The sequence below is a fragment of the Saccopteryx leptura genome, chromosome 6 (genome assembly GCF_036850995.1).
Source record: "Saccopteryx leptura isolate mSacLep1 chromosome 6, mSacLep1_pri_phased_curated, whole genome shotgun sequence".
NCBI lineage: Eukaryota > Metazoa > Chordata > Mammalia > Chiroptera > Emballonuridae > Saccopteryx > Saccopteryx leptura.
In genome coordinates, this window is record NC_089508.1 from 47,674,184 (window position 1) to 47,696,986 (window position 22,803).

Consider the following 22,803-nt stretch of genomic DNA (forward strand, 5'->3'; position numbering starts at 1 on the left):
AAACTATCCTGGCCATAAGTTGATAATTATTAAAATTAAATGAATAAGGACATGAAAGTTCATTATATTATTCTATTTTGGTATATGCTTGCCATTTTTTCTTAATAAAGTTAATTTATAAAAGAGAGGATGACAGTCCCAGCCACTGTGTATCCTGATTGGGGAGAGTCCACACATTATCAACTGTCTCAGCAATATGGTAACCTTTCAAAGCTACAACCATATTAAAAGGCTTTGGCTAGTTTCAAAAGCCAAGTCAGTTTCTTCAACACGAACCCCCATCAGCATTAAATTGACCTTTCTTGCAGTTATTGTTGTTGCTGCTGGAAGAGCCCTTATAATGTCTACAGCCAATCTGTTAAAATAGGGTTTGCCCTTCTCTGGTAAATCTCTGATTTACCTAATGTTTACCTCAATGGCTACAACCAGTGAGTCATGTTTAGTGCCATAGGAATACAGTTTGTTAAGGTAGCAACTTCAAAGGCTCTTCAACCTGAATGTTTAGAAGAAAACGGGAAAGTCTGGAGGAGAAATCTGATTTTAACTATGAAGGAGAGTAATTTTTTTCCTTTAATTCCTAAAATCACGTCCATATTGCTAAGGACTTTATGAATGTTTCATAAATATCACATGTTAAATGCTTTTATGTATAGCATTACTTAAGATACTTATTTTCCTCTTGAAGTTCTGGTTAGATTCAAGAAGATCCTAGAAGAAAATATTTTAGAACACTTACCTTTTTAGTCCCTGAAGCCTGTGGCTCCCTGGCAGTTCGGGCTGTCAATAAAAAAGAGGAAAATTAGAATAAGGAACAATAACATAATCCATAAGAGCAGACCAAGCAAATAAATGCTTCTGTGGATAGCATTTGGTGGTAATGGCCAAATCTCTCTAAGAGCAGGAATATCTAACAAGTTTATATTTCTGAACCAAGAAGCAGACATTTTGTTCGCTTTTTTTCTTTTAAGAAATATATTTGTGAAAACAGGAGTTCCTTTCCTTGTGAACATCCCTAGCCTTCAAGAAAACATGAAAACTGAGTTGTTTTGGGATCCCAGGGGAAGCAGAGTTCTTAGTGACAGGGCTGTATACCAGTGAGATGAAGAAAAACAAGCTTTCCTCCTGACCTAACCCGGTTTGCTCCCAGCAAGACCAAAGTGGCAGAGACAGAGCACGCTCTTTCTCTGGGTGTTAGGGGCAGAGTTGGCATTTCATTTGTATCTAGAACTTTAAGAGAGTTACATGAACAAGTTAGTGGTTACAAAAGCATCTTTAGTATCCAAAGCTTCTGCAGGCTGTTTAAAAGTAGAGACACCTGCACCTTAAGGCACTAATGACCTCTAAGGATGTTGAGCAGAGTTGGCTTAATTCTGCCTACTGCCCAAGTATGGTTTGTATCTAAGAACGTTCCTATGTTCAGATGTTTCTCTACTCCCTAAAAGCTATCCAGCACCAGCTCCAAGGGAATTGCCTCTGCCTCAGGGAGTGCTTTGCCGTTCCTATTTTGTTGTGTCTCAGAACAAAGAGATTCCTCACATCGAAAGTACTAAGGGTGAAAATCCAATTCCCATTGGGTCCTAGGACCAAATGAACATCAGTGTCTCTATAGATCTTACATTCCCTAAGGCTGGCACATGTGCTACAATCTCAACCCAACCAATTATATTTCCGAACAACTTTAAGAGATCATATGTTTTCAAATGAGCCAAAGTTATCAGAAAACTATTATCATGATTAATGACAGCAAAGGAAAAACAAAAAGCAAAAAAGCCAAGGGCAAAAACAACCTGTTTACAGAGAATGAACCCTAGGGATAACCATGATTAGTAGGACTTGCAAAATAAGCCTGTTCAAGGCTGCTCCGTCACCCTCATACACGCTTGGCAATGGCATAAATCAGCACAGCCTCTCTGGAAAGCAGTTTGGCACATTCATCAAGATCCTCAAATATATTCTCAATCATTGTCTTAGTGATGCCACTCCTTGACTTTATTCAAAAACAAATAAATAAAATCCAAAATGGAGACAAAGAATTATTACCATGTGTTAAAAATAGCCTAACTATCAAACACAACGTATTAAAAAACAGAGAAACTCAGCCCTGGCCAGTTGGCTCAGTGGTAGAGCGTCAGCCTGGCGTGCAGGTGTCCCGGGTTCGATTCCCGGCCAGGGCACACAGGAGAAGCACCCATCTGCTTCTCCACCCCTCTCCCTCTCCTTCCTCTCTGTCTCTCTCTTCCCCTCCCACAGCCAAGGCTCTATTGGAGCAAAGTGGGCCCGGGCACTGAGGATGGCTCCATGGCCTCTGCCTCAGGTGCTGGAATGGCTCTGGTTGCAACAGAGCGATGCCCCAGATAGGCAGAGCATCGCCCCCCAGTGGGCGTGCCGGGTGGATCCCAGTCGGGCGCATGCGGGAGTCTGTCTGACTGCCTCCTGTTTCCAACTTCAGAAAAATACAAAAAAAAACCCCAAGAAGCAGAGAAACTCCACATGATGGAACTTTCAAACAATGCATACAAAATATTGAAATGATGAAAAATGCACATGATATGAAGTTAAGTGAAAAGAATATAAAATTTTATATATGGTATGATCTCAACTAATTTTCTAATATACATATTTATAAATGCCTTATATTTTCTAATACATTATCTATATTTTTCATATGTAATATTCTTTTAATATATTACATATAATATTTTCTAGTAAATATTACATACAATATTTCTGATATATAGTTTTATGGAAAAAAAGATTAGAAAGACATACATCAAAATGTAAACAGTGTATTAACTCTTTTTGTATAGAATACTGGCAGTAGCAGAAATTGCTAGATTTGCCCCAATATCTGCTCCTTTCTTATTCCATGCTTATAATTAAATTCTAAGCTATCATATACCACGTACATATAAAAAATAACTCCTTTTCTCAGTCTCCCTTGCTACTAGGTGTGTGGCCCTGAGTCAAAGTTCAAAGGGATAGCTGCAAAAGTGATACATGCACCTTCTGGGTCATGCTTTCCCCTTCCAACTTTCTCTCTTCTTGCTGGTTATAGCAAGCCATGTTAGACCAAAAAGCAAGAGAAACATACTATGAATGATAGAACAATGTGGCATCCTTGATGATCCTGGGTTCCTTGATGATCTTGTACAGCAAAGCTATCCTACCAGCCCTGGACTACCCACCTCTGGGTTGTCATATGAAAGAGAAAGAACCCCTAGCATTTGTCAGCTACTGTGAAAAAAGGTCTCTAACATGCAATTCAACCAACAACCTAATTATTGGAAAGGGTCATTCTAATTTTTTCTTTACAATTTAAGCATTTTCCAAATTCTCAATAACTACCATGAATTACTTTGATCATCAGAGAAAACAGTTAAGTTTTGTTTAATAATGTTAAGAAAATTAAGATAGCACAGAATGAGGTTTGGGTAAAATGTGCCTCTTCCCACATATGAGAAAAAAATCAACTGTATATAGTTCTGAGAAGTGGTGATTCCATCATGTGCCAGTGCGCGCATTAAACACAAGCTTCCTAAGGTCGTGTGACCCTCAGTCATGCCCCGTGGCACTTTATTTGAAATCTTTTGAAAAATAGTCTTAACAGAGAAAGTTGTTTAATTCTAAATAAAATTTGCTTTAAAAGTGGATTGAGGAGTGTTCAAAAATATAAAACTCTAGTCAATGTATGTATTATAGTAGCTCCCCCTTATCCATGATTTCACTTTTCATGCTAAACCATGGTTCAACAATATTAAATGGAAAATTCCAGAAGCAAACATCTCATAAGTTTTAAATTATATACCATTCCAAGTAGCCTGATAAACTCTCCCATCATCTCATTCCATCCTGCCTGGCTTGAAAATCATCTCTGTATATGCTACCTACCCATTATTTGCTTAAAAGCCTTCTCAGTTATCAGTTTGAATGCCATGGTATCCCAGTGCTTGTATTCAAGTAACTCTTATTTTACTTAATAATGGCCCCAAAGCGCCAAGAATAGCAATGCTAGCAATTTGGATATGCCAAAGAGAACATATAAAATGCTTCCTTTAAGTGAAAAGGCATGTAAATATAGGAAAAAAATATAATACATCTTATCCGTGGTTCAGGCATCCACTGGGGGTCTTAAAATGTATCTCACACAGATATGGGGAAGTACTATATATTTATCCATTTACGAGGATACATAGACTTCTTAAAGTGAACTTAGAAACATTCTTAAAAACAGTTTTGTATGTGCACTTACTTATACCCTCACTTTAAGGGTTTTTGTTTGTTCTCCATATAGAATCATAATGAGTTATTCTTACAGCAATTCCACTGGCTCAGTAACTCTGATGACTGTCTGTCCATCAATAGAATTTCTGATTTTACTTATTCCTGGAGGGGTGACAGATTTGGCAGAGCTCATATAAGCTTCCTGGTCTCCTCTGTGACCTAGGGGCCTGCATTATAAGATGACTGTTCACAATAAAGGGGTCACATTTACTCCACAAAATAAAGGAAAGATACCTAGTCTACTTGGGAATCAGATTTGAAACAACAGCCTCACGCCAACCTTATTAGAATAATGAACTGCAATAATGTTATGCTAGTGGCATTTTGTGCCTTTTAGAGGATCATTAAAGCCCTGTGTGCACCTGCATACAAGACAGTTCACCAGATAGTCCTTAGAGATTTATACATAATTATGTATCAAATAAAAACCCTAGCTTTCCTCCTCCTTCCCGAGAGAATGCCAAATGGTGCTTTTCTCACCTGTGAATCACACACCCAACACTAATATGGCTAACTTATATTCAATAACAAAGGCAGGATGCCAGAGCTTTTTTACTTCCCTCTGAGGATGACTGTGCCAATATGTTCTCAAGAACTCCCTACATTCTCTCTTGCAATAACTGAAGCTGATAGTCAAAGCTCTGAATTCTCAGTTTCTCTCCCCTTCTTTCCTTTACAGGAACATAATAAGCAAGCCAACCCGACAGGCCTAATTACCATGGCAACAACATGCACTCTGATGATGAGTGTGTTTGTTTTTTAAAATGACTCACAGATTGTTCCCCCAGAAGCCCCAGACACACAGGTTTCTGGCTGGTTTATAAAATCCGTCCAAAGTTTTCTTCCAAATTTCTTATTCCTATTAACATAATTTGATGTGATAGAGATTCATCAAATCAAATATGCCCTTCTCCTTAAGGATGAAAAAAAAAATTCACTTGGTTCCTTAAACACTCCAAGATTAATCAATTTAAAACTCAAGTTAATAATGAAATTAATTTGAGTTTGTACACTGGAGATAATTAATCTATTCCTAATTTAAATAATTAAGGTATTTCATAATGTAGTTTTAGAGACCCAAATGAAATAATCAGATGAAATAAAACCAGGAGTAAAAATGATCAAAATAGCCTAAACCTGTGGGTACATGGTCAATCGCATGTAAAGTGTTACAAAAGAATAAATGTCTTATACAAAGATGTTTTTAAACGAATGTCCAAAATCAAGACATTTCTTTTTAAAATGCAGACATGAAAGGATCTAGACATTTGGAAGAACTGTGGACTACTTACACTTATTTATTCAACGCATATTATTTAAGACCTATGCCCTAGCCAGATAGCTCATTTGGTTAGAGCGTCATCCTGATGTTGCAAAGGTTGCTGGTTCAATCCCCAGTCAGGGCACATATAGAAACAGATCAATGTTTCTGTCTGTCTCTTTCTCTCTCTCTCTCTCTCTCTCTCTCTCTTTCTCTCTTTCTCTCCCTTCTCTACAATCAATCAATAAATTTAATAAATAAAAATAAAAAAGCCCTGCCCAGATAGCTCGACTGGATAGAGCATTGTCCTGATAGGCAAAGATTGTGGGTTCAATCTGCGGTTAGAGCACAGACAGGAACAGATCAATATTTTTGTCTCTCTCTCTCTCCTTTCCTTTCTATCAAAAATCAATTAAAAAATTTTTTTAAACCTTCTATATATTAAGCACTATTGTTTATAGCTGGAATGTTACAGTGGGTTTAGGGAAGACTATTTTATTACCAGAGACAGAAGCCATGGGATAACTCGGTGCACCGTCTCCTCTCAGAAAGACCCTTTGCTGCACTAGACACCATCCGGAACAAGCTCTCCCTGAGAGAGACCATGACCTTATGGTCATATCAGACCTACGGATCTGAGTCCTGACTCTGGCATTGAGGTTGACTCTCTCCAAAAAAAATATGCTGGTAACTTTGGTCTGTTGATTTCTTCTGCATAAAGTGGAAATAAATCTTATTTTACAAAAAAATTGAACTAGAAATTTTTATATCAATCTGTTTAATGTAGGAGTCTAAGTCTCCTGATATTTACGTGTAACACATATACAATATGCATGCACGCACACAGAAAAAGCAGTCATTAAAAATTACTATCTTCAAACAGCTACACATTTTATGTACTGTTACCAATAATATATTTTTTTTTTCTCTAGAGTTTAAAGGGATCTCCTGAGTGTATCCATCAGGCGAGGCTAGGTTATACTGCGGTAACAAATAACCCCCCAAATCGCAGTGGCTCAAGACCCTGAAGCTTCTTTCCCAAGGACGGGTCAGTAGAGAGACCAGCTCTGTGTTACAGTCTTAGGCTCAGGCTTAGGAAAGCAGCCACCCTTTCTGGGCTTCTACCACTGCCAGTTACCAAGGAACGTGCTTATACGCTGGTTCTTAAAAACTTCTTCCTGGAAGGAATAAATGTCATTTTTGTTCATATTTCACTGGCCTAATTAAGCTACATGGCTATACCTAAGTATACAGAGAAGCATAATCCTACCGTGACTTGAGAAGGAAAACTGGAAATATTTATGACTAAGCACATGGATTACTGAACAAATAATAGCACATGCCTGAGACTGACACTTAACTAAATCAGAACAGCCACATGTGACTGACTATCCCATGCAAATGGGCTTCCTTAGGTGATTCTTTACCTCAACTTCTGAGCACCTATGACTGATGTTGGGCCATCATCATTTCTGCTAGGATTTGATAAGAATCCCATGAATAGAATAAAAGATACCCTATTCCAGCTTGTGGTAACAATAACAATTGTCCTAATAACAGCTATACTTCTGAATAATTACTATATGTCAGGCACTATGCTAAATAAATAGTCTATATATATTATGTATTTTTTTTCCTGATAATATTATGGAGTGGGTATTGTCATTATAATTTCCCATTTTATAAAGGAGGAAACAGGCATACAAAGTTTCAGGAACTTGCTCAGAAATACTGATTTGACTGTTCTTTAACTACCATGTTCTCTTGTGTAGGAAGCCTTAGGATATAATTTTTCTACACCATAGTATTTGAGAATTATTTTAAGACATAATAAAATACAAGGCCCAATTTTTTTGCCTAGGACTTTTCACCTTTGCATAGTTAATTTTTTTTATTATTTTAATTAAAAGAAAATTAAAAAAAAAGAAACCTGTTGTATATCAAGTTTTTTCCCCCAAAAGGGAAAAGAAAATAAAACTCTTAGTAAAATGTCTTTAGTGCCTATACACAGCAAAGATCCCTAAGTACAACCATCATTCATGAGGTTTAAAAAAAATAGCAAAGAAGGAATTGTTTTCCAAGGAAAGTTTCTAAAATGAAAAATAATTTTTCCTGTTTAAATTTTTCATAATTTTTATATGGTTCTGCACAGATCAGATAAATACCCTTCTTAAACAGAGCTCTGTTGGCAAAGCCTAAAAATTAACTTGACTTCCCTGTTTAAAAACGCAAATATGAGTGGGAAGCACTCAATCATTTATTACAGAAAAGGTACTCCTAGCATTAATACTGAGTCTGTTATGATGAGAACGCACAGAAAGACACCCAGAGATGAAGAGTCAAAACACTGTAATGATGACAATTCCACTGAAATTCCCCCTTTCACTATTGCTGCCTCACGAACGTAGCCTCTGAAATACAACACCCAAGTGGAAGGTAGGAACCGTGGAGAAAATACAACAATAATGAAACTGCATGTTGCCTCCGGCGTTGGAAAGTGAAAACCTATTTTCAAAATAACTCATAATCAAACATTCTAGAGATTACTCATTTTCTTCTTACAGGTGCTGTAACCAACAAAATACATCCCTCTCTAAAAACAAAAACAAACAGAAAAGCAGGGTTTTCATTTAAGTCAGACAGACCACCATGCACAGAACCTTGGCCTCTCTAGCTCATTTCTTGGCTCAGGGTGAATTTTATTTCCATCGCATTGATTTAAATGACCAGTCAGGGAGACCAATTGAATCATGTATTTTTACAATGCAGACATGCAAGGCTGGTTGTCTAGATTAAATGACGTTTTTATTGCTTTATAGAACCAGATGTATTTCCTTCTGGAGTAATTTGTTCAGAAGGTCCTTCTTTACTTAGTCCTGCATCAGCCATTTTGTATTTTCTTCCAGGATTCTTCTTTTTCCAATCTACCTTGATCATCTCCATCAACCAAACAAGCTAGCTTTTGGTGTGTGTGTGTGTGTGTGTGTGTGTGTGTGTGTGTGTGTGTGTGTGTGTAAGAGAAATGCATGAAAATACTATCCCACTCAAAATTGTATAATCTTGAGAAGTGATTTAACTTTGTTGAGCCTTGAGACCTTCACTTATAAAACGGGAATAATAGTGGCAGACTCTGTTGATTGTGTACCTGATAACCATTAACCCCTTCTTCCTTGATAATAGAACCAATTCTTGTTTCTGGGGTTTGGTGACTCTGTTCTTCAGAGAGGCAGGCGGCTCCAAGGCCTCAGGACCACTAAGAGATAAGCATGTGAGCTGTGAAGGGAATTCTGCTAGAGATCGCTTTACCCATAACCTTAAAAAAATGGTATATGTGAAGAAACAAGCCACTTCACTGTGCCTCTGGACATTTTAACCTGCCTGTAATTCTGAACTTGTAGTAGCCACCTCAGCACAGTGACAGGGCGGGCCTCACGGGCTAAACCAGCCTGCTGAGGACGTAAGAGTGGCAGGAAGGAAAGAACTGAGGCTGCAAAGAGCATTGTTCATCTATGAACAGCTAACTCTGGACCTTCCTCCTTTCACGGGGTTTTGAGATAAGTGTTCCATTGTAGCCATTTCGGCTGGGTGTTCTTTTACAAGAGCCAAAAGTATCCTGATAGAAAACCACTGTTCTCATCTCATAGGTTTATTTTGAAAACTAGTGGAAAACACTAATGTATATAAGGTATCCAGCACACAGCAGCACAAAGGAAATGCATGACAAATGCTAGTTTTCAATTTGATTCTTGAAAGGCATTGATCTTCACTCATTCAAACATGAGTGAGAACTGGTTTGAATGACTCTTCTCTGAGTTTTCCCTGCTTCCCCTAAACAGCATTAAAGATACAAGTCACTGCCTTTTCTATTTGGTCATTTAAGAGATAATACCAAGTATGTAAGTTTATTTTAAACAATGAGATTGACGTTTCATCCAGACAGAAAGCCCTGTAGTTCAGTGTAGAAAAACATAATTCAATAGAGTTATCTTCCTGATTGTGTAACTCAGTGGATCTAAATAAATTCAACCCAGACCAAGTATTCAACAGAACAGCCAAATGTTCTTCTGCAAATGGAATTGACCTAGTTTAATTGAAAATATTTTGTAGATAAAAAGACGTATTTTATAGATTCTCGTACATATATATGAAAGGCCACATTTCCTCTGGAATTTCACCTCACCTTTATTTCAGAATCCAGCACCTTCTACTTGGGAACCCTCTCACCCCAACTCTTCATATGGCTGACTCCTGACAATAATACAGGTCTCAATTAAAATGCCACCTCCTCAGAGAGGCCTTCAGGGATTACCCAACAAAAGTCAAGTCCTCAATATCCTCAATATTATTATCATCATACACACAATTTCTATCATTCAGCCAGTTTTTACTTTAATCCATCTCAACACTCATCACTACCTGATATTTTCTTGTATTATAATTTATTCCTGTCACTGGGGCCCAATCTGGTTGATTCTGATCTAATGAGTCTGGGTTAAGGCTGGAACATAGGTATTTTTTTTTAAAGTACCCCTCACTGATTTCCAATGTGCAGCCAGATCTAAAAACCACTGGTTTATGTGTTCACTGGGTCTCCCCCAACATTAGAATATAAATTCCAAGAAAACAAAGAACTAGCCTGTTTTGTTCATCCAACTTTCCCTCTTTCATTAAAGCAGTGGTCCCCAACCCCCGGGCTGCGACCGGTGCCGGTCCGTGGGCCATTTGGTACCGCTCCATAGAGAAAGAATAAATAACTTACATTATTTCCATTTTATTTATATTTAAGTCTGAACAATGTTTTATTTTTTTAAAATGACCAGATTCCCTCTGTTACATCAGTCTAAGACTCACTCTTGACGCTTGTCTCGGTCATGTGATACATTTATCCGTCCCACCCTAAAGGCCGGTCTGTGAAAATATTTTCTGACATTAAACCGGTCCGTGGCCCAAAAAAGGTTGGGGACCACTGCATTAAAGGACACATGGCACATTGCAGACATTCAGTTAAGATGTGTGGACAGCCTGGCTACCTGTATTGTAATTACATCAGTAGTTGTCTGTTTCCCCAGTAGTTTATAAATGGGTTCCTAGAGTATCCAGGCCATTCTGCATCAAAAAATAAGTGACTTAAGAAAGTTCATGGCCCTGGCCGGTTGGCTCAGTGGTAGAGCGTCGGCCTGGTGTGCAGAGGTCCCGGGTTCAATTCCTGGCCAGGGCACACAGGAGAGGCGCCCATCTGCTTCTCCACCCCTCCCCCTCTCCTTCCTCTCTGTCTCTCTCTTCCCCTCCCGCAGCGAGGCTCCATTGGAGCAAAGATGGCCCTGGCGCTGGGGATGGCTCCTTGGCCTCTGCCCCAGGTGCTAGAGTGGCTCTGGTCGGCAGAGCAACGCCCTGGAGGGGCAGAGCATCGCCCCCTGGTGGGCAGAGTGTCGCCCCCTGGTGGGCGTGCTGGGTGGATCCCGTCGGGCGCATGCAGGAGTCTGTCTGACTGTCTCTCCCCGTTTCCAGCTTCAGAAAAATACAAAAAAAAAACCAACCAGAAAGTTCATTAAATAAATGAATGATAAACAGAATGTATTTGTGGATTTAAATGTTCTCACCAAATAAAAATAAACACATAAGGTAATGGATGATGGATGTGTTAATTAACTAGATAGGAGTAATCTTTCAACAGTGCATATGTACATCAAATCACCATGATGTACACTTTAAACATGTTATAATTTTGTCAACTGTACCTCAATAAAGCTGAAGTTAAAAACAAACAAAAGAAAACCTAAACTGTTTTTGTGTGCTATAAGGAAGATAGAAATGAAACTGGGTGTGGCCACTCTCCTGAGAGATCTTGCGAAAGAAAAAAAAAATTCTGATTGCTGTTAATCACACTAGAATGTGCTCATTGCTGTGTTGAAAGAACAAAAGATTTCTGGGGAGGTAATGACTGCTTTTTGTGGGGGAGGGCAAGGAAGAAACCAGGGAAGGCTTCATGGGAGAGGTAGCATTTGAACTGAACCTTACAGGGCAGGTAGAATTTGGCTACTCAGAGAAGAAAGACTCTGGGGGTGACATGTGGGAGAGAGAGCAGGAAAGTTATTGTAGGGAGAGGCAAGAACACAAACAGCAAACCAACCCAGCTGGGGGTTAGGAGGGCCTTGAACCAAAACATGGCTATCTACATGGAAAAGAGTAGACAGTGTCAAGATAGCTTTTTAATGACAGTGCAAAGGGCTATGCAAACTGACTACAACTTGGGTTGCTGGTGCAGGCGTCCCCAAACTACGGCCCCGCGGGCCGCATGCAGCCCCCTGAGGCCATTTATCCGGCCCCCTGCCGCACTTCGGGAAGGGGCACCTCTTTCATTGGTGGTTAGTGAGAGGAACACTGTATGTGGTGGCCCTCCAACGGTCTGAGGGACAGTGAACTGGCCCCCTGTGTAAAAAGTTTGGGGACCTCTGCTGGTGAGGAAAATGGTGAAATTGAGCTTTTATTATCAAAAGACTGAGGGAACGGGTGTCATTAATAGTCATGGAATCGGGAAAGGAGCTAGTTTTGAGGAATGGAGGAAGGTGATGACTAGAGCTGTTTTAAACATGTGAGTTTCAGTGTCAGTGGGTTGGATGACCTGGGAAGTTTGCCAGGAGCTTGACATATAAATTTAGAGAGTAGGAGAGAGATCAGGATGGAGAATCAGTTTTGAGGACTGACCCACACAGCAACAATGACTGAAATCATAGGAAAGGATTTGATTAAGGGTGAGAGAAATTAAATGGTAAAAGAAATTCAATCTTGAGAACACTCATATTTAGAGGAAACAGAGTTAGTAGAGAAGTTGGGAGGAATGGTGACAAAATATTAAGGTGACCAACTTTTTTACAATTAAAAGGAGGACAAAAATAAATTGAACAAAACAATATCATAATTAAAAGAAACATTTTATTCATTGCAACAATAATACACTATAATATGATAAATGCATAATAAAAACATTTGTAATATTTTATATTGTAAAAGGCGAAAGATTTATACGATATGAAGAGAAACAAGAGTATATATTTTATATTGTAATCATGCTTACATGCCTATTAATTTTTAATAATAATTGTAAGAAAAAAGTACTCATTTAGATGCAAATATGCCATATCACATGCAATGGATCGACTTTGTATCAATCGAATATGGACATTTACAGATTAGTCTTCCAATATCAAAAAGGAGGACATGTAGGAGGACACTTTTCGAGGAAGGACAGAACTTACAAAAGAAGGACTGTCCTCCCTAAAGGAGTATGATTGGTCATTTTAAGAATATGCCACCTCAAAATTTGCCTCTTTGGCATAAGGATTATTTTGAACAGATTATTTTGGGAAACAGCATACACAGGAGAAATTCTGAAAATGGACTAGAAGTAACTTCTTTTACATTTATGAAGGAAATTTCCCTTTGTAAAGGTGCCTCCCTCTCTGTACCAGGAAGAGAAGGATAACTAAATAACTGGACATTCTTGTCTATGGAGAGACACCAACTTCAATCTGCACAACAATCTCACTCTTATTTACCATGCTTTTTCTAATTATTTCCCCAGAACTGGCCTCTTCCACTTCTCCTTCTTGCTTTTGTCATTTAGCTGAAGATGGTATTTAAACCTGAATTCTTTACCAACTCTGAGAGTTACTCTGTTTTCCCCTGGGTATCTCCCTTGTATTTATAAGTTGTGCATGTTAATAAGCATCTGCTTTTCTCTTACTTATCTGTCTTTTGTTACAGGGTTTCCAGCTGAGAACTGAGAAGGGTCGAAGGAAAACTATTTTTCTTCCCTACAGGTAGGAGGAGAACAAGATTAGTAAAGATTTAAAAAGTCCAGGGGAAGCTTTGTTGGCAGCAGGGTTGTTTAATTTTTAATTAATTTCTGTGTGTAAACTAAGCATGTTTGCAGGCAAAGAGTAAAAGGCCAATAAAGAGAAAAAAAAAACAAATATGGAGGAAGGAGATAGAATCATTGTCAGAACCTAGACCCCTAGAAAATAAAAGGAAATAGAATGGAGAGTCCAAGTAGATTACTAATGACCTGAAAGAAAAGGCTATGTTAATTTGCCTGCAGAGGAAGAAGAGAACGAAGACATAGAAATCTTGAGGTGGTAAGACATAAGGTTAAGGGAAACTGTAATATATGCCTTCTCAGAAAAACAGAAGGTGAGTCATCTGTAATGAATAAAGGGAGTGGGGACTTGGGTTTAATGGTTTTTATTGAAAATGCACAGAGGATAGTAAAAAGTGAAATATAAAAAGAAGAAAAGGATTTTCAAATAAAAGCAATGGCACCACTGATGTTGAAATAAATCTAGAGTAGGACCCATCATCCCAGTTACCAGACCTGATCCATTAGCTCTAGTGCCAGCCATCTGGGACAGTGGTGGGATTCAGCTGGTTCGCACCAGTTTAGCAGAACCAATACTTAACTTTTTGTTAAGTTCAGCAAACCAAACCGGTTGTTGAATGGCACTTGTAATCAGGGTTCTCTTTAAGATGGGCACCTGGGCAGCTGCCCAATGTGGAAATCACAAATTTACATTTCTTACTGTTTTTTTTTTTAACATTCATCTGCACAACAGCATATTCTAAGCATCCGAAGTAATGTTCATTCTGTTCATAGGTGAAAAAATTGCAAGTGAGGACGCCAATTAAGAAGCAATACAGGCCTGACCAGGCAGTGGCGCAGTGGATAGAGTGTCGGACTGGGATACAGAGGACCCAGGTTCGAGACCCCCGAGGTCGCCAGCTTGAGCACAAGCTTATCTGGTTTGAGCAAAGCTCACCAGCTTGGACCCAAGGTCCCTGGCTCGATCAAGGGGTTACTCGGTCTGCTGAAGGCCTGTGGTCAAGGCACATATGAGAAAGCAATCACTGAACAGCTAAGGTGTCGCAACAAAAAAACTAATGATTGATGCTTCTCATCTCTCTTTGTTCCTGTCTGTCTGTCCTATCTATCCCTTTTTCTGACTCTCTCTCTCTCTCTCTGTTAAAAAAAAAAAAAAAAAAAGAAGCAATATGAAAATATCTTAAATAACAGTTTTATTGTTCTTGTCAGGAATTATTTAATATTTTTTCATTACTATTTAAAACTCTTATAACAATCTAGTTTTGTGCACCTCTTTTATTGTTCTTATTTAAGTATTAAATGCATGAAATAATGAACTACCTTTTAGTATATCTTTTTTTATATAGTTAAAACAATCATTAGAGCAGAGATCTGGTTGTTAAATTATTTGAATCCCACCACTGACATGGGAGCAAGGACTGTGGCTGACCCTGACAATCAGGCTGGCAGGGCAGCAAGGGACAGCCAAAAGAACAGGGGTCAAGTCACTGGTTTTCCATTAAGAGCTTGACTGTTCACACATATTTGCCAAGAGATAAAAAGGGTTGATTCTGTCTTATCTTGAACCTTGGTATACAGCGGGACCACTTCAAAGAAACATGTTGTCACTAAAGTTTGATAATTGAGACCTCCCACTTTTTAATGTTTAATTAAGTCTTCTAGACATTGTCTGAACATTGACTCCCATTATATATAACTTGTTTAATTTAACATAAAACTTTGGAGAACTATTTATATCTCTAATACTCTTGCCTGGAAATCTGAATCTCATTTCTATAATGGCATCTTTACATCTGAACAAATTTGAACAAAGAAACTCCATGTTTACATAATGTGTTATATGTAAACATTACCCTCTTCTCTTTAAACAAAATAATTTAGTCTTTTTGTAAACAATTTAAAAAGTGACAAAGTATAAAGACTTTCTCTACTCATTTTCCCTTATCATGGAAGAAAATGAAATGGTGATTTATTTTTAAAGATTTTATTTATCGATTTTAGAAAGAGGAGAGAGAGAAAGAGAGAGAGAGAAGGGAGGCAGTGGAAGCATCAACTCATAGTTGATTCTTGTATGAGCCTGACTGGGCAAGCCCCAGGTTTCAAACTGGAGACTTCAGTAGTCCAGGTCAACACTCTATCCACTGCATCACATGTCAGGCGTGAAGTGGTGATTCAATTGAGAGGGGAGGTATTAATCAACAGTGCAACTTTGAATATATAACTTAAATTCTGGGTCTATTTCATTATCAGTCATAGAGGGGTTGATACAGGCTAGCTTGGTTCCCAAGCCATCTTCAGCTCTACCGTTCCTGATGTCTTAGGCCAGGGACTAAGCCCTAATACAGCTCTGTAATTACCCTCTTCCTTGTGTAGCCATAGAACCAGGCATGAGTCCTACCCAAACTTGTGAAACAAACAGATTTGGAAAGTAAACAAAGTCAGGGGCCATGATCAGCCTGCCCCCATCCCCCCTCCCCAACACACATCCACAGGGCATTACAAAAAGTTAACATGAAATCATTCAGGAACTCTTCAAACCATTCAAGGTCAAATGAATGTGACCACAGCATAAAGCTCAGATACTGTCCCTGTTCAATAGAGGCTTCCCTAACCTTGCTGAAGTCTCTTCAGCCCCATTTATACCCCACTTCACCAGTTTGGGAATTGGGAGTAAAATATAAAGTGGAAAATGAAATATAAAAAGATTATATTTGAATGTGAAATTTAGATTAGAATCACATTTCATTAGCAGAAACCTGCTGTCCTAGAAATCTATTATTGTTGTTTAACTACTATATCCCTACTATAATGATCCTCATTATAAAGGGTTTGGGAGTATTTAGTGCTTTAGTATCTCCTCCCTTTTTATGACACTGCTGCCTACTGGGTACTTTTTTCTCATCCAGCTGAGGGGAAACTGGAAAGACACTTAAATAGTAGCCTGGTCCACACTTGACCAGCAGGGTCTCTGGTGTGAGTGCCTACATAAGGGTTTAAATTTCACTGTCAGGTTCTTGATACCACCAATTACCAGGAGCTGTGCAGATTGTCATATGGTCTCTTTTCTATTTCAAAAGTTACTTCTGAGAGAAGTATTTACTTGGGCAGGAATAATACTAATATATGTAGAAGATTAAATACAAATGTTATAATCATGAATTTTATGACATACTATGTTGAGAGATCCCACCATTTAAAAATGTCTCTTCCAAAACAACCCAAGTTAAAAAACAAACAAACAAACAAAAAAATACAGGCAAAGGACTTGAATAAACATTTCTTCAAAGAATATATACAAATTGCCAATAAGCACATAAAAAGAAACTCAAAATTACTAATTCTTGAGGAAATGCCGACAAAAACCACAAAGAGCCCTGGCCGGTTGGCTCAGCGGTAGAGCATCGGCCTAGCGTGCGGAGGACCAGGGTTCGATTCCCGGCCAGGGCACACAGGAGAAGCGCCCATTTGCTTCTCCACCCTTCCGCCGCACCTTCCTCTCTGTCTCTCTCTTCCCCTCCCGCAGCCAAGGCTCCATTGGAGCAAAGATGGCCTGGGCGCTGGGGATGGCTCTGTGGCCTCTGCCTCAGGCGCTAGAGTGGCTCTGGTTGCAACATGGCGACGCCCAGGATGGGCAGAGCATTGCCCCCTGGTGGGCGTGTCGGGTGGATCCCGGTCGGGCGCATGTGGGAGTCTGCCTGACTGTCTCTCCCTGTTTCCAGCTTCAGAAAAATGCAAAACAAACAAACACAACAAAAAAAAAAACCCCACAAAGAGATATAAATTCACACACATTAGGATGGCTATTATCAAAAGCAAACAACAAACAAACCCTCCAGAAAATAACAAATGTTGGCAATGATGTAGAGAAAAGAGAACCCTGTAGTGGGAATGTAAAATGGTGCAGGCAGACACTGTGGAAAACTGTATTGTAGTTCATCAAAAAAGTTAAACACAAAATTAACACGTGATCCATTGATTCCACCTCTGGGTACCCAAAAAGAAGTGAAAGCAGGGACTCAAACAGATATTCCACCCCACTCATTTTGTTCTTAGCAGCATTATTCACAATAGCTAAAACATGGAAGAAATCCTGTGTCCACTGAATGAATAAACAAAATGTAGTACATACGTACAATGGAACATTATCTGACCTAAAAAAAATGGAAATTCTGACACATGCTACAACATGGATGGACCTTGAAGACCAGTGCTAAGTGAATTAAGCCAGTCACAAAAAGACAAATACTTATATGAGGTATCTAGAATATCAAATTAATAGACAGAAAGCAGAACAGTGGTTGCCAGGGGCTGGCGGAAGAAAGAAATGGGGAGTTATGTTTTAATGAGAGCAATTTTAGTTTGAGAAGATAAAACATCTAGAGATAGATGGTGATGATTGTCCAACAATATTAATATTCTTAATGCCATAGAATGGTATACTTAAAAATAGTTAAAATAGGAAATTTTATAATATAGATATTGACTACAATAAGAAGTCTCCTAGAACCTTAGTGGTAGTAGCAAAGATCAATCAAGTAAATACAAATTTTTCCTTATCACCCAGGAAGAAGAAATGACATCTGAGTAACTACTATGTTCCAGCTACTGACATATCCACAACAAAAGCAAAAACAAAATCCAAATCAATGAAACCAAACAAAAAAGAAAAACACCCCCCTGATTAAGTATTATCAACTATCAACCCCTCTTGACAATGAAGAAACTAAGTCTCCCAAATTAACAGACCAGGTCAAGTAGTAAGAACCAGTGGACAGGCAGACATGCCTGACTCTCTACCTGCATTCCTTTCAGTACCTGATGTTATTTTCTTCCACCCACAATTGTCTTTCTGCTTTGACTAGAGAGCTTTTATACTTAAAGAGTTGGGCCTGCCTTCAGGAATAGGTTAAAAAGTCAGTCAACCAAATACATTTCCTACATGCCTACCATATGAGGCCCAGGGCTGGCTATGGGATAATGGAGTCGAGTTTCCTCTCAGCCATTGGCCATATGGCAGAAAAAAAACATTCAATTAAAATTTCAGTGTTGGTCGACTCCCTCAAAAGCCACTGAGTACCCTGGGCAAAAGCATCATGTCTTTCAATATTCCATATGGCCAGAATAAGTGGAAAAAGTCTCACTTTACAGCATAGGAGCATGTTCACCTTTTTTCTAAACCTTCTACCACTATAGTTACTGATCTGCAGTAACCCACTAATGTGCTTCAGGCTGAAATTTAACAATTAAGAAAATGTTCTGTGCTGTGCAGGAAATAGGCACCTTAGTTGTTTTCTGAAAGAGAGCAGGGGGCTCTCTTGACTCTCCAGTGCCTATGAGCCAAGGTTTTATTTTCTTACTCTTGTGTGAAACACACAGAGAAGAGGAAGACAGATTGTCTACACACTCCAAACAAAGCCGAGTATTGGCATTATCTAGTGAATACAGCCTGCAGATGAGTAAGTACCAGAGGGTGAGCCCCATATTCATTCATACAGCCCAGATTCCCAACTTTCAACTTCATTTGATGATAGGCGCTTGATCAGAGAACTCCAGTTAGGGGCATTCTGGATCCCAGATCTAGCCTAGATTCCCTCGCTGGGTAGATATCTTTACATATGTTACTATAGGAGGCAAAAGGGAAGTGGAACTGGAGAATACATGGCATGACTTGTTTTGCCCACAGATTTGATTAAATGCAGTAAATCAGGGAGTTTCATGGTTTCAACACCAGCAATATTTTGCCTCTTAGACATAGCACAGGTTTAATTTAATAAGTAACCTCAGAAAAGTAGACATTTTATCCTTTGGTACCAAAATGCTCTTATCTCTCAAAATGTGCTGCTACACCATAAATTGTGAGAAGCCAAATCAATTTCATAAAACGGCATTTTAAAAACCCTATAGCTCTTCACAGTTGAGAATGGTAATAATCAGAGGCATATACATGCTCAACGGCTTGTTTAGCGTTTAAAAACCCATATTTTAAGAATTTATTACTGTCTAAATATGACCTTTTTATTATTTTTACTCCACTATAAGCAGTTCTTTCTCTCTTTTGAAACCCTATCTCCTTTTATTCTAATAACTGAAGAAAAAAACCTTTTATTAGTGACCATTTATTGCTTAATTTTTAAAACCAGCTACACTAGGGATTTAAACTCTTTCTCCTACACATCATGCCAAAAGAATCCACAATCTCATTTCTTATCCATTAGACCTAGTTGGTGCACTTTTACATATCATTCATAAATATGAACAAGTCATGTTCACAGACTCTCACTAAGAACATTCACTGCTCAAGAAAATCAAAGAACAAAAAAATTGCATTCTGGTTTTACTGTTCCAGTCTCTCTGTGGTGTGCACAGGTACGGAAACAACCCAGCAACACTTTTACATTTTGTCCCTTGCTGAGGTTAATATGCGTCTCGACCAAGAAATGAATAAAATCTATATAAACGCAAAATCCATGTATACACTGGTATCTCGTCCTGGACAAGTTAAACCTGCCACACTCCTCTGAGAGAGGATGCAACTTTAGGATAAGACCCACTGGCAATCGCTAGCTGTTTCTGAGGTTATCCTGAACGCAGCTGCACAGAGCAGAAGGAAGAAGACACTGTTGTTTTAATGGTAAACACTGCCCCTCACATATGCAATTCCACAGCCTTTGTTGGCAAATTCTAAGTACAAAAGGATTTAGTCCTCCCCCCAAAAAGCCAAATCACAGTCATTGTGCTGCTACCTAGTGCCATGTGTAGGAAAGATAATGCAATTAACGTTTCACACCACTTACATCCCTTAAACAGGACTGCAACGCTCAGAGGACCAGCACACAGCTCCCAGCCCCAGTTGATTTCAACTCACCCCTGCTTTTCTTCCAAGAGAACTATGCAAACAGTGTCTTACATTTAGTGTGTTTTCTTGACCAGTCACCAAAGCTAAGAAATAAAGATCTTTTTGTTTTGTTTTGTTTTGTTTAAAGCAAATGTGGTCATTCAGGAAAGCCCTTCTAAAAGAACCCATCCTAATCATTTCCCCCAATCCTGAAACAATGTCCCTATCTTCCCTTATAATCTGCGCTTAAAACCACAGGCAATGGTCATTTAAAAAAAAAAAAAGCGACATGAAAAGCGTTTCTTTTACCTTGGCTGTGAGGCTGGCCAGAGAAGAGAGGCTTTTCTCTCCTCTGCGAGCTGATCTGTGCAGGCGAGCTCCGGCGCAGCCCGCCCAGCCCAGCCCAGCCCAGCAGTAGTAGGAGCTGCCCACGGAGCGGCGGCCGTTGTGTGTGTGTGTAGCAGCGGCGCCTGCAGTCCAGGGACTAGTCCCCACCCAGCTTTGTCTTCAGTCATCGTTCTTTCTACAGGAAGCAGCACATCTCCCACTTCCTCCTCTTCTTCGTAGCTGTGAGCTGCTTTCCTTTTTCCCTCTCATTCCATTTCAGGGCTCACTAGCCCTATCGCCTTTTCCTGGGTTACTGACACTATTTGACTAGAAGAATCTTCTTTACTTATTTGTTCCAAGTCCCTTTGGTGCCGTCTGTGCCTTCCTCCCCCTGCCCATTTCCCTCACCCTCACCTCCACAACCACCTTCAGCACCTGCTTCACCAGCGTCCCCCTTGCCGCAGACAGTCCGCTCTCATCTTGAACTTGGCTCGTTTTCATTGTTGGGGTTGCTGTTGCTGAGGCTGTTCTTTGGGGGTTGGGGGAGTCAATACCCCTGCCCAGGTTCTGGTCCTGAGATCCAGCACCAGCCTCAATGGCTTCTTCTGATTCACTCTAGTCCCTTTCAAACGAGTTAGCTGGAAGCTAGCAGCATCTTGCTGCAGCATCTTTCTCTGTGGCCAATATTCCGGATGGCTCATTTCTCCAAGGTCCCAATACCAGTGAAATCTTGCTTAACCCAAATACTCAGAAAAGAATGGCCCCGATAAGTATTCTTGTGGGGCACAGGAACTAAACCAAGTCCTGCAATGCTACCTGTAGCCTCTAACAATGAAGACATATTCCCAAGATTCTTGATGGTGGCAAGGAAAGGAGGTGACCCTAAATGCTATAGAACCCCGAAATAGAACCCTCTTCCACACACACTCCCCATACTGGTAGAACTGAAAGGACCCACCTGGTCCTCGCCTGTCATTTTAGGAGGTGGTGCAGCATTACGGATAAGAGCAGAGACTGCAGGAAGTCTGCTCATCCACCGGGATTTGAATCCAAACTGCCATGACTGACTGTATAAACTTGGGAAAATTATTTCGTTTCTACCCTCAATTTCCTCACCTGCAAAACGGAAATGATTATAGTCACACCCCACAGCAGAAACCTGAGGGTTAAATGAGATGGTACACAATAAGGATGTACTAATTCCTGAAATATAGGAAGCGTTCAATACACATTATGAGCTGTTATTATTATTAGAGGAAGGTGAGGCTCAGAAGAGAAGTGACTTCGGCAGTCGGCAGCCAAACCTGGACCAGAACTTGTTTCGGAATTGCCCACAGTTAGTATGTTCATGACAAATTGCTGAAGCTCCTGGTGGGAATTTATTCAGCTTGCAAGTCATTCTCCCCCAGTACCAAGACAAAGTGCTTTGCAGAAGCTACAGATTAAACACAGGCTGGGGGCAGGGGAATCCTTCCAGTGCTGTAAGAAACCTCTGCTCCGGAATCAGTGCCTGGAAAGTTCACCTTAACCCTCTGTTAAATCCACTCTTGCCTTAACTATTCCAGCAAGCCAATTAACACATGTTGGAAAACTAGGGCTGATGCAGGATACCTGGATGACTGGGTAAGTTACCAGGTAAGTCTTCCTAGACCACCTTAGGGACAACCTCACATTAGTCCAGAATTCAATTTTTATGAAATATTCTGAGATAGTCCTAGAACGCTCTTTGTTTTCATTTGATATCTCATGAGCAGAGTTATTTCTCCCTAGAAATCTTTTTTATCAAAAAGGACCCTGATGTCAACTCACTAACATTAGAAAATTACAAATAGACTGTTTTAAGATAAAAAATGAGAAACTACTTTTTTGAACCACCAGCAAACAGAATTGTTGTAGTGGGAGAAAATTGGATATAGATTCCCACAGCCTCCTGCAACTCAGTGAAAATCAGACATGAATTACTTACAGATCAGGAATCTTGGTGCCAAGGGTTATCAGAAGCTTTTACAAAAATTTAAATATACAGTGTGTCCGTAAAGTCATGTGGCACTTTTGACCGGTCACAGGAAAGCAACAAAAGATGATAGAAATGTGAAATCTGCACCAAATAAAAGGAAAACCCTCCCAGTTTCTGTAGGATGATGTGGCAGCATGTGCGCATGCGCAGAAGATGATGTAACACTGTGTATACAGTGGAGCAGCCCACGGCCATGCCAGTCGAGA

At 39.5% G+C, this 22,803-nt stretch overlaps 1 protein-coding gene across 1 annotated transcript in view; it reads right to left on the reverse strand.

The window, feature by feature from the left end:
• The window catches only part of GNG2 (G protein subunit gamma 2), a 116,566-nt gene extending 95,826 nt beyond the window's left edge, over positions 1-20,740 (reverse strand). Inside the window, exons 1-2 of the mRNA XM_066342075.1 lie at positions 20,563-20,740; positions 737-777 (exon numbers count right to left, since the gene is read on the reverse strand). The gene's annotated coding sequence lies outside the window, so the exon portion shown is untranslated. The remainder of the gene's footprint in view (positions 1-736; positions 778-20,562) is intronic.
• Positions 20,741-22,803: the final 2,063 nt, after the last annotated feature.